This window comes from Lactuca serriola, chromosome 3, assembly GCF_051521515.1.
Source record: "Lactuca serriola cultivar US96UC23 chromosome 3, Lser_US96UC23_V15, whole genome shotgun sequence".
Taxonomy (NCBI): domain Eukaryota; kingdom Viridiplantae; phylum Streptophyta; class Magnoliopsida; order Asterales; family Asteraceae; genus Lactuca; species Lactuca serriola.
The window spans coordinates 259470767-259483196 of record NC_136410.1 but is presented as its reverse complement, the minus strand read 5'-3'; positions in this window follow the sequence as shown (position 1 = coordinate 259483196).

Here is a 12430-nt window from a genome sequence, read left to right as displayed (position 1 = left end):
TTCGAACTTTTACTTTTATATCATGAATATATTCAAAACATGTTTGAACCACTTTCGGGCTTTTACTTTTATATTATGAATATATTCAAAACATGTTTTTATCTTTGGACACTTTCAAGCATAGGATGTAACATGTTAGATTTATTTTGCTTATACTGTATTACACTAGTAGTAATTAGCATATCATGTTTTTATTAATTACATTCTTTCATTAGCTATTTATGACATGCCACTCCTAACTCATTAATGACAATGTCTTATGAAGGTTTAATTGAATTTAGTCATACAACTTGTTTATGTATTCATATAGTTACTTAATTGTTTTTAGTCATACAACTTGTTTATGTATTCTCAGTCGTTGTGATGATAACTAAAATGTTAAAGTTTGATTAATTATGCCGATGTATTCCCTACGATTTATGAATCCAAAGAAAATATTCAATGATTGTTTTTGGAGGGTCATTATTATTTAATTTTAAAAATTATAGCCTTAAGATTCTTAGATCCTTTATAGCAGATTTCAATCATTTCATGGATTATCCAACTTTTTGTTACAACTTTGCCAAAACTTTTAATTATATTATAAATTTGGTCCCATTTTTTAAATAAATTTATGTAACTTTTTTACGAAGTTTGTTTTAATGTTTTTACAACAATGATAACAGTGTTTTGTTTTTTGTTTTTGTTTTTATTATTTTTTTTGTTTTAAATCTCGTTTTTGTACATATTTACTTGTATTTTAAAGTTGTGCTTTTACATTGTTTTATAATAGAACTAAACGAATGTCTGCGAGTTGCGCATAAGCACCTATATAGTTGAAATCTTTATAAATATGTGTTTTCTTAAATATAACAATAACGTTGTTAAATTTGATATAATAATTCGTATATGAAATTAATATAATATATTGATTATTTTGAAGTATATTATAATATATATATACATCTATTAAAATTAACATAATCTCAATCGTTTGAATGACCACTACTCGCGGGTTACTCATAAATGAAAATAAAAATAATATATGGTTTAATGTTATTTGTTATTGTTAATTAATTTTTTAAAATGTATTTATTTAATGTTTTAATTTTTACCATTGTAATTATTTAAAACATCAAAAAAAAATTGTTTTAAAGGTAACAATATAATGGTTTATATAAAGTTAGTTTTAACTATTGTTATTGTAAGTTATTTTAAGCTATTTATTTGAAAATTTAAATGATTATAAAAGTATCTTTAGAAAATATTTTAGTTAAATTGAGATTACATTTTAATTTTTGCATTTAGCACTATAATTTATCACTTTTAAGTATTCACAAAATATTATTTGGGTTTTTTAAGTGAAACTGAAATTTATATTTAAGTTGAGAATGTAATGTTATATTTAAATTAACAATTTAAGTATTTTATCCAAACTGTTCAAAAGTTGTAGCTTTAAACTAATAATGATTTACATATAACAACATAATAAATCTAATAAATTAAGTATAATATGTTAAAAATTAAATATATAACTTTATAAGTTTGAAGTAAAGATATTATTTTAATATTAAAATTTATTTTATTTATGATTACGCTTTAGGGTTGGTAGTTATTTAACTTTATTAACCAACTTATAATCATTATTAGAAAGACGCAACAATTTGTCACTTTTAACTATTTATAAAATATTATTTGTGTTGTTTAAGTTGAACTAAAATTTATATTTAAGTTGAACATGTAATGTTATATTTAAATTAACAATTTAAGTATTTAATATACAGACTGTTCAAAAGTTATAGCATTAAAATGATAATTGTTACATACAACAATATTTTAAAATTAATAAATAAAGTATAATATGTTAAAAGTTAAAGACATAACTTTATAAATAAAAGTAAAGATATTATTTTAATATTGAAATTTAGTTTATATATGATTACACTTTAAGTTTGATATTTATTTAACATTATTAACCTATTTATAATCATTATTAGAAAGAAAAAATTAAATGTCATGGAAGTTTCAAATGAATGTGGTGTCTTGGGAGTTTTTAAAGTTGTACTTTTACATTGTTTTATAATAGAATTTAGTTTTGGGTTAACCTCATAAAAACCCTTATATTTTGTGTTTTTTACAGATTAAACCTCAACATTGTCTTTTTTTTTTTTTGAAAAAACCCTCAGCATTCTAACTGTTTCCAAATAAACCTTCAATTTTTTTAGGTTTTTTTCGAAAAAAACCTGACATTTAAAAAAAAATGGCAGATCGAAAAAATGTAAAAAAGTACAAGATTATTTTAAGGAAAATAAATAAATTTGAGGTTTAATCCAGAAATAAACACAAAATATGATGTATTTTACGAGATTAACCCTTTCATTTGTATATTTATATGTTTTTTACAACTTTATTTTGAATAACTTTTAAACCTTTTTTTTCTTTTGCTTCGTTACCACTTCCTTTTTATACTTTATTATTTCGTTTTATTTCTTAAAGTTGTAAAAGAAATGAAAAACAAAGTTGTAGTTTTTTACTTCTGAAAAAAAAAGTTAGAGACTAAATTCGTAATAATATTAAAAGTTTGGACAAATTTGTGAAAAATATTGGGTAACCTAGATAACGTGTTATAATATTGTATAAAGTAAATTATAGAAATGGTGATGAAAGACCCCTTTCATACTTAACATTGTTACTCCAAACATGCTACATGCATATTCATAAATATATTTTACATATATGGTCTTATTACAAGAGACTGGATACAAACCGACTAACGAGGTTTTTACAAAGTTTTATATATTACATAGCTTCCTAGGAATTTATACACTAAATACAAAAGCTATAAGATTATCTATTATACAACTTCTAACAGTACATAAGTATACTGGATGCTTATCACCTGCAATAATTAAAGACTGAGAGGGATAAGCGGTGGCGCTTAGGAGTTCAATAACAGTTACAATATAACGTTATGCCATATACATATCAATATGACAGAAGCAAAGGGGGACAAAGAACAACAAAGGCAGATGAGTATCATATGACATGCTTTCCATATCAATAAATAATCTGATTCAAAGATTTACAATCAATGAAATACGACAATTTCAACATAATATACATCAAGAAGACTTTAGCCCATGTGGCATAGAAAATAAATGATTTCTGAATTAACATTTTGCTAAAAATTTATAGGCTTTCAGCCCTACCTAGCCTTCTGTCAATGCCAAAGTGAATGCTTAATCATTCACCTCATGGTCAAAGGCTACATACGAGTACCCAAGTGATGCTTAGTCATTGACTTCGTGGTCAAAGGTATAGCTCATTATCATAATAATACGTGAAAGCACATTGCACATATAACACATAACATATAATTGTCCCTATATTGAACTCACTGTGAAATAACCGAATGATAAAATAGTAATTTGGGCAGCACTTCGTCCTTAAAAATGACTTTCTTTGACGAAACCAAAGATTTTTGTTGAAAACCGGACCTTGCGCGGGCAGAGTTTCAACTTGAAAACATTATTTTCTCGGGTCTTCGGTGCGTCGGGACTTGCTTCGGTTGTCGGGGATGTTTCCTAGGCTTCGGGGGCGTGTTAGGGTAATTTAAGAGATAGTAGAGGGTGTAAAAGTGTGAAGGAATAAGAGAATTTGTAACATAAACTGGAGACCTCGCATTCCTTTTATAGTTGGCTAAAGCCTCGCATTATGCGGGGCGTACCTTCGTACGCGGCGCGTACGAGCTACGTGTCATCTGTTGGGTTTCTGAGCTTCGGACGTGTCACTGGTATGAGATGCGTGTCTAACGTGCGAAGAAAGGAGTGACATGGCCAACTTCTGACCGTGAACACGAGTACGCTAGACGTACTTCGGTACGCTGGGCGTACTCCTTCGAACCAGCCATGAAGTTTGTGCCCAAAACTTCAAAATTTTATATCATTCGCATACGAGCTCCGATTTTCACGTTCTTTATATGCACGCATAGGTGAAATTATTCTCTACAACTTTCATTTAGACTCCGCCAGCTAATTCCTAATTCATTTTTAATATTATATTCTTAACCGGCCGGGACAGGAAAAGTCCGTTAAAAATTCATAACTTCTTCATCCGACGTCCGTTTTCGTCTTTCTTTTTACCGTTGTACTATTATTGACGAGATCTTCGATTCTCATTTAGGTTGTGTCGGCTAAAAATCACTCAATCATTATTTTGGGTTTCGGGCTTTGTACTGTTATGCCGAATCTTAGAAAAATCATAACTTCCTCATATGAAGTCAGATTTGGACATTCTTTTTATGAAAATTCTCGATTTAACGAATACTAAGACTTTTATTTAGATCACTAAAGCTAAAAAGTAGTTTATCGTAAACTCACTTTTTACGTCATAAAGCATCGTGTCGGTTCTGTCGCGAAACTTCAATAAGTCATAACTTCTTCGTTATAACTCGGATTTAGATAAGGTTTTCGCCTAAACATTTCTAACGAAATAATTTACAACTTTCAGTAACATTATTTTTACTGATTTCCAACTTAACTTTTACATTTTTGTTAATTTCAATATTTGACTTTTGATTGAAATCTCATAAGACTTCCAATACTTTTTTGAATGATTATAAACACAACTTTACTTCAATTCTCATAAAACTATCTTGTTATAACTCAATGCTCAAAACCATATATTACTTAATAATATTCATTTTAAAACTAACAAAACACGATAACTGAACGTGTATGTTACATTACATTTGTAGTTTGGTCCTTAAATTTAAAAATTGAAAAATAACATCCCTATGGTTTATGAATATGTTCATATAAAAAGACTACTTACCCTTCATATTTCCTTTAACAAACTACTACTATTATTATTATTATTATTATTATTATTATTATTATTATTATTATTATATAACAATTTTATGTGTTCTTTATTTTAATAGAATTTGTATAGCTTTCTTATAAATTTATTTTTAGTTTTTAAATTAATTATCTAAATTATATATATATATATATATATATATATATATATATATATATATATATATATTCTTAGCTTTATTTATTTATCATTGTTTTTATGGTTTAATCTTATTCGAATAAGGATGACAGTGATTACTCCACTCTTGGAGCAGATTCGAGAGGCTCGGGTTGAGGTTATGAAGGAAGAGCACCGAAAGACTGAGCGCACAGTGGGTCAGGTGGCTTTTTGATTATGACAGTTGGGGGTTGTTGACTCTCCATCGGAGGGTGTAGATTCCGTATTGGGGTGTTGCACGGTAGGTTTTGATAGAGGAGGTGCACAAATTGAGATTCTCCATTCATCTTAAGTTGAAGAAAATGTATAGAGATCTTTGTCCTGATCATTGGTAGCCATGTATGAAACGGAATGTAACTTGGTATGTATAGAGGTGCTTGACTTGTAGGAAAGTGAAGACCGAGCATCAACGGCCTCACGGCAAGATGCAACCATTAGACATTCCCGTTTGGAAATGGGAAGAGCTTACCATAGATTTCATTACGAAGTTGCCTCAGACAGCGCGTAGAGTGGATTTGGTTTGGGTCGTCGCGGATCAGTTGAGCAAGAGCGTGCATTTCATTCCAATTTAGGAGAGTATATATGTGGATAAGTTAGCCGACGGTTATATTAGGGAGGTTTTGGCACGCCATGGGGTGATTGTGACAGTGGTTTCAGATAGGGAAGTCCGATTTACTTAAAGTTTTTGGAAGAGGTTTCACGTGGAGTTGGGTACTCGTCTACACTTTAGCACGAATTTCCACCCATAGAATGATGGACGAAGTAAGCGGACTATCCAAACCTTGGAGGATATTCTTCAGGCATGTGTATTGGATTTTGGTGGGATTTGGGATACGTATCTCCATTTGGGGAAGTTTTCGTATAACAACATTTATCACGCCAACATCGATCGACCTCTTCTTGAGATACTCTATGGGAGGAAGTGCATGACCCCGATATGTTGTGGTGAGGTCAGTCAGCGAGTTATAGGGAGTACCGAAGTGGAACTCAAGACTACCAAGTTGATTCAGCAGGTTCGAAGTAAACTCCGGACAGCACAGAGTCGGAAGAAGAGCTATACCAACAAACACCGATCAGACCTAGAGTTCCAATTTTGAGATATAGATCTCCTGAGGGTGTCACCTTAGAAAAATGTAATCCATTAAGGAAGAGGGGAAAGTTGGCCACGAGGTACATCGGTCCTTTCATGGTGTTGGCCCGGGTGGGCTGGGTTGCTTACTACTTGGATCTTACTAAGGATTTTATTCAAATCCGTAGCACGTTTCATTTCTGTCAGCAGCGGAAAAGTTTGGTGGATGATCCGCAGTGGTTCCATTGGAGGATATTCAGCTAGATGATCGCCTGAACTATGTCGAGAGACCGGCGGTGATTCTTGATCGGAAGACGAAAACCTTGAGGACCAAGGTTGTCGAACTGGTAAAGGTGCAGTGACAGCACTACAGGGGTTCAGAATGGATGTGGGAACGGGAAGACGAGATAAGGGAGCATTACCCCTAGTTGTTTGGTGTAGTGGACTTTGAGGACAAAGTATGATTCAAGTGGGGGAGAATTGTAACATCTAGAACCCTAAGGTACTAAAACTATTCATTTATTGATTTTTCGGGGTCATCATAATGTTAGATCTCGAGGGTCACGTCGTGAGTGACTGTTGACTCATTGACCCGTATTTTTGAGTCTCACGACGTGAGACATAAGGTCTCCCGACGTGAGCGCAACTTAATGACCCCAAACCTTAATTTTTGGGTATTTAAGGGAATGATAGGCTAGGTTTATCCATCCTCAGCCTCTCTCACCCTCTAAGCCTCTGGAAACCCTAGATTTCGATTCACCCTGAGATATTTGTTTTTTACTTGTAGAAAGGAAGGAAAAGGAAAGAAGAAGAAGAATCTTGGGAATGAAGTTGATTGGATCATAATCTTCATCAACTCTCATCTTATTTGGACCATTGTAACTATCGAGACTCAAGCTTTAATCCATTTCAAATCCTAGACCTAGGCTTTGGTCCCATTTTCTTATGTTTTGGCTTGATTTGAGTGGAGTAGATCCAAAAAGTTAACAACTTTATGGATTCAAATGGCCTTTTGAGTCTTATATCTTTCAGATCTAGAAGTTGGCATAGTATTAGATGATTGCATGTGATTTTGAGACAAATTTGCTACTTTTGACCGACAAGGATGGAGGGACATGCATGATGTACGCATGTGCATAAAGCAAGCATTTTTGTGGACCATTAGGTCCCCTTTAGCTTATGGGATGGGTTGGAACTGAGGGTTGAATGGATTAAGAGCGTTGAAAATGTGTTTTTGGCTTCAGATCGTCCTCCCGATGTGAGAAATAAAGGCTCACGACCTGAGTATGAGTCACCGTTCCTACTGAGTCGTCTAAGTCAGAAGTGAGTCTTGAAATCGGAACAAACACATCTCACGACATGACCAAGGACCGTTCACGATGTGGGATTCTATTTTGGGACTTTTTGGGCCTTAGTGGGCCACTAGTGCTCTAACCTTGGGCCATTGCTAGGCTATGGGCCTTCTTGGATTTAGGTTCGTGATGGGTTTTGGGACCATTTAAAAAGTTGGGCCATATTGGGCTTTAGCATGCCATTTAGGAATTTGGGCTTTTTGAGCAAATAGGTTTGGCCTTGGTTTTCGGGCCAAGTAGGAAAAAGGGTAAAATGATCTTTTATAGTGGATGTTGGACAAGTGATCTAGATTCTTGATTATGGGTTAAGACCCAATTATTATTTGGGTATTATTGACAACGTTAGCATGGGGATCTTCCGGACCAGAAGTCCTAGCTTTTATCTGAGATATTCGATAGCTTGAGGTAAGTTTCCTCATTATGTTTGGTGGGTCGAAGGCACCCATTTCGGCCCATGGTTTTTTATGATTAGGATGCTAGTTGTCTGCATGACTCTGCATGTATGTTTTTTGTTATATTTATCGGGCGGGGGCCTGATGACTATCTTGTATGCTATTTATTTTTCTAATACTTGCATGTATTTATATGTTTGTATGTATACTAGGTGGGGCCTATTATTTACTGACAGATCTGTTCCGAGAGGGGCTCGATGCCGAGTGGGGTGCATTATGTGTTTATTATGTATGTTATATGGTATCACGGAGAACTCACTAAGCTTTGTGCTTACAGTTTTTTAGTTTGTGTTTCAGGTACTTTCACATCAAAAAGGAAGAGCTTGGGTGATTGCATCACACACACCATGATGTTCTACACTTTACCTTACTCTGATGTATTTGGATGTTTTGATCATACTTAATTTTATTATGGTTTATGGACATGTTTCGAAGGATGGTTTTCATTAGTATTAAAAATGAAATTTTTCGCATTAATTTTTGGGACGTTACAAGTTGGTATCAGAGCCTTAGTTTGAGGGAATCAAGCATACTCTCGGGTGTGTCTGAACTTAAACTGAGGCTTTGGTAATTTTTTTCAAAAGAAATGTTTTATAAAAGGGTTTTCTAATAAAAGAAAAAAGGTGTGGTGCATGCAATTGACGGAGCTCAAGTAAGTCTTCCCAAAATAACCATACATGTTTTATGATATGCCCTGATTTGTGAATCTATGAATCGCATGCTAGTTAGGGCTAAGTATCTGCGCACGATTTTCATGATAGAATGCAACGAGAGATGCCTTCATATGTCTACCGTATGAGTTTGTAGACTTACATGCTAGTACTAATCAATTAGTGATAGAATGACACGTTTAAGTTATGCTTGTTCCAATTACTCAATGCTTGAATGTTACTTGCTTTGTGCTTTTTAGGAGTTCGAGGTAGCTTCAGATAACTAGTAAGAGAATATACTAGGTTACATATTGTTGAGACTAAATAACTTTAGAACATTAGGTTTTAACTCTATTGTGCAGCTCTTGTTTGAGTCCAACCATTGTGGTGTGAGACCGTTCATTCGGAGAATTATATGGTGTTAGCGATATGTAATTGCATTTAATAGTAGTTAGAGGATGTTATGGGAGTTCTTTCTGCAGCTGATGGTGGGGAGTAATGTGGTGGTTGTGCTGGGAAAACCTAGGAAGAGATTTAGTGTTGAAAGACTTGGTAGTGTTTCTGGTGCTGGTGAGGGTTCAGGCTCAGGTTAGCCGGGCACTTGGATGATTAGATGTGGGAGTTCATTTCGTTTGATATTATCTTCATTATACTTGAGCAAACTCCATTGATCTTTGGTACGATCAAGGAGGGTATCATGGAGGTCTTAGAGGAGCATTTGGGCTCATTTTGTTCTAGATGGTAGCGATGATAGGAGCTCGTACTTCGACTTTCCGTGAGTTCCGGGTATGTGGATCCCCATAGTTCTTCGGGAAGAAGGACCTGATCATGAGCAGAAGTTGGTTTGTGGATGGTGCTAATGCCTCTGCACTAGCATTTGTCTCGATGGGGAAAAGGTTAGACTTGCTTCATGTCTTCTGAAAGACAGAGCCCAAGACTGGTGGGAGAAGGTAGGACATGATTTAGGAGGCGAGGCATTTGATTCCATGACTTGGGAGCATTTGTGATAAGATTTTGGGCCGAGTTCGCACTTGTAATTGAGGTCTATCAGTTATCGCGAGAGTTTCAAGATCTCCGCCAGACTACTGAGACGGTGGTTGAGATCACCGCGATGTTACACGAGAGGTAATTACTAGTTTCGTAGTATGTGGTGGATGAGGAGTTGAAGAATGAGAGATACCATGACACTGGATGATATGAGTGTGTGTGTGAGAGAGAGAGAGTGTGTGTGTGAGCCGATCCAGTTGCAAGACACTAGATGATATAAGTGTGTGAGAGACAGAGAGAGAGAGTGTGTGACTTGTAGATGGAGAGGAAGAGGTAGCTGGAGCAGGTTCATGGTTCATAGGGTTCGGACAAGAGGCCCAAGTTTTTTGATTCAAGGTCGAGAGGCCAGTAGGGCCAGAGCCGTTGTGGCAAGTGCGGCAGGATGGACAATGTGTCATGTAGGGTGGGTGGTTATGGCTGCTTCAAGTGTGGCCGAATGGGTCATATTTGTTGGATATGGTGTCAAAGTTCATAACTATATTTGGTATGTACTTGACCCGACCCGACATTGTCCATTTGGGTTGCACTTCACCCGAACAATTTATGGATAATCTTTTGAGAATTGTTTAAGTTATGATTTATTAATATATTATAAGTTCTAATATATTAATATAAAATCATATTATTTAATTAGTGTTGATCTATAATTAATTTGAAATTAATCTAGAGATCAAAAGTATGACTAATTAAATATGGGCTCCTATATTTATATAGTGTGGGCTAATGCTTATTTGGAATGGGCTAGGCTTGCATGGAAAGTCCATGGATACTCCATGGAGCTTTAAACCATGGATCTCATAGAAATGAAAAGACATGGGTATTAGGGTTTATATGAATATAAGCCTAATCCACCACACTATATAAAGGAGGCTTTGGTTCTTGAAAAGTGGCTAGTTGATGTGTGTAAACTAAGAGGACCGATTTCAAGAAGGTTGTAACTATTCTCTCAAGTTTTCCAAGTTTGTGGTGATTTGTGACTTCCATTTGAGGCATCCACATTATTGGTGCTAGGCTCTCAAACTCCAAGCAATCAACTACTACTACAAGGTAAGTAATTCTACTAGCTTTATTTGATTCTAGTACCCCATGCCATGCTAGTTAGGATAAGAACCTTGGAAAAATAATTATTTGCATGTATCTTAGTCAAAAATAGATCCAAGGTTTCTAGGGTTGCATGTACACCATAGGAGTGTTAATATGCTCAAAATCCATCAGTGGTATCAGAACCTAGGCTTGTTTACTTGATACTTGATGCAAACTACTTGAGAAAACAAAGTTTTTGTTCACTGCACATATGAACTCGCCGAGTCCATGGGGGGACTCGACGAGTCCATGAAGAAATGCATGCTACTCGTCGAGTCTGTTCATGCACTCAACGAGTAGAGGCTGCAGTGTCCATATTATCGAGTTTTGCTGCTAGAAATGGACTATAAACATTACCGTAAACTGTTTTGGTGTTATAAAACTTGTTTTAGATGGTGTAATGTTTATGCTAATCCATTTACAATGGCTATTATAAAAAAATTACAAGTTTTATAAGTTATTTATGATTCTTGAAATTATTGATAATCATGTTCTTGAACTTATGAGATTAGATGATCATAGGCATTATTTGTAACCTCCTTGGTAGTTTAAATCTTGATAATTATGTGTTTTAATGCAGTCCATAACTTGTCCTCAAGTTATGGAAAACCAAAGGTCACACTTTAGTGATAAACCATTATAAGAACACATGAGTTATAAAAATGAAGAGTCTTCATTTTAATACTCAATTAACTCATAAGTTATGAGAAATTTAAAGTCTTGAAAGTTTACAAAACTTGCCCTCAAGTTTGGAACAAGTAAAGTCATATTAAAACTTTAGTTCCAACCCTTAGAATTTTAATTATTTAAATTCAACCCTTATATTTTATAATATTATAACTTAATAATATATATATATATATATATATATATATATATATATATATATATATATATATATATATAAGAACAAAGTCGTCTTACCATTAGTAGGCCTCATTCACGAAGCTGGTCTATAAGGGGGGGTATAAGGTTGTTGCCTATAAAATGGCAACTTAATGGGTGTCTATTCTCACCCACCGCTTCCTTGATCGGTGGAGGGTCGTTAGCCGAAAAGGTAGGACAAGGACTATAATTCTCATTTAAGTATGATGAATATACTAAAGTAACTAAACCTTTATTAAATTCCCAATCTTAGTTACTTTAGGAAAATGTGAATAAGGTGCTAATCCATGAAATTACACTTTGCCCTTTGACTAAAGTCGTTAGTGGAGCGTGTGTGGTTAACCGGCACACTAACCTGGACTTATCAAGGTAGGCAAAGGGTGACTTAATGTTTATCATAGTATCGATGGAGCGTGTGTGGTTAACTGGAACATCGATTGAGGGGTAGTACATTAAGGGTACCAAGTATTTTGCATGGTTAATTCAATCCTTGTTTTGTGATCGTCGACATCCCAGTCACAAAACTTGAAGGGCACACTCGAGATTGAAACATGCCATCGAAAAGTTCAATGAATCTCAAAGAATCTAGGCGTTTCTAAACCAATTAAAACCTAATTATATATTTCGTTTGTCATGGTGGAAATTGGTGAATTGTCATTCACCTACTTTCAAATATCTTATAGCTTAGATTACGACATCCCTCTTCTAATTTATAAAATATTATGTTGGGTCCTAGCCTTAATATTACATTTGGGTGTTTTATTAAGGACTATCCTTATATCTAATCTAATCTATTCTTTTTTCTTTTCAGATGTCTTCCAATAATAATGCTTCTGGCTCAAACCCTACAAGATCCTTCTCTCTCATGAATCTTTG